Here is a 1,051-nt window from a genome sequence, read left to right as displayed (position 1 = left end):
ATCAAAGTACAGTTTACACTAAGAAGAAGAAATAAGACAGACAAATAGATTTACACAAAGTAAACCTGAGCTTTGGTACATTTCAGCATAGACATTCCATAACAAGCATTTTTGCCCTTATTTACCAAATCTGCTCAACTTCCAAGTCAAGAATTCAAAAAATATTTTAATTGTGATTTTGTTAGGTTAACATTTGTTTATCACTCCACATCACCTTCAGCCAAGCTCTGAGCACTTACAATTCTCCAACTGATTGTCAGAAGCTTGGTCAGCAGCATCTGAAACATGGGAAGTGGCAGCTGCTGCAGCACCTGAAACAACTGCTGCAGCTGCACACACACTGCTATGGCATTGGTCAGATGGTTCATGCCCTTCTTGTACTTATCTTGGGCTCATCTCTCTTCACCAAGCTGGATTCCTTCATTGAAGAACTTCTGAACTGCTTCAGCGTCTTTAAGGTCCAGTAACTTGGAAAGCCCAGCTCTTTCCTTGGCGGGTTTCTCTTTCTTTAATTATCCTCAGAACCTGGGATCACTCTGTAGCTTGCAGTTGCAGTAAATGCAGTATCTGATGAATGGAGCACACTCCAGCAGTGATAGTGCTATTCCAGCCCACCATCTTCACCCCCTGGAGTATAGATGTGGTGCCTGCACTGATACAAGTCAGCTCAAAGCCCTGGTGCACAAAACACTGCTCACACTGGTCACCAGATGGCCAGAAAGACAGAAGGCCTTAACTTTCAATTATATAAATATTTGTGATCATTTTATTTTTTGTCTCTATTTTTAGATTTTTAAGTAGTAAGAATTTTTTCAAATAGTTTTTCTTTCATGAGAGAGATAGCACCCTCACGACAGTCTTCATATCATGATTCACTCTCACACTCAGCCAGCCATAGACCACAGCACACATATGCTCAGCATACTCAAGTATATCCCTAGACATGATGACCAGAAATGTTTTTATGTAAGTTACTATTATGGGGCATTGGGTTTTGCATTGTGCAACCATCTGTCCCCACAATGTGAAATCCTTAAACAGCTCAGAAATG

The 1,051-nt window shown here is 40.7% G+C and overlaps 1 pseudogene; it reads right to left on the bottom strand.

Moving 5' to 3' along the window:
- Positions 1-200: 200 nt before the first annotated feature.
- On the bottom strand, positions 201-618 carry LOC102487083 (mitochondrial import receptor subunit TOM20 homolog pseudogene; annotated as a pseudogene).
- Between the last annotated feature and the right edge of the window lie 433 nt (positions 619-1,051).

Source organism: Tupaia chinensis, unplaced genomic scaffold (genome assembly GCF_000334495.1).
Source record: "Tupaia chinensis unplaced genomic scaffold, TupChi_1.0 Scaffold138096_1, whole genome shotgun sequence".
Taxonomy (NCBI): Eukaryota; Metazoa; Chordata; class Mammalia; order Scandentia; family Tupaiidae; genus Tupaia; species Tupaia belangeri.
Note: the sequence above shows the minus strand (reverse complement) of the source record. Positions and strands in the feature narration are given on the sequence as shown.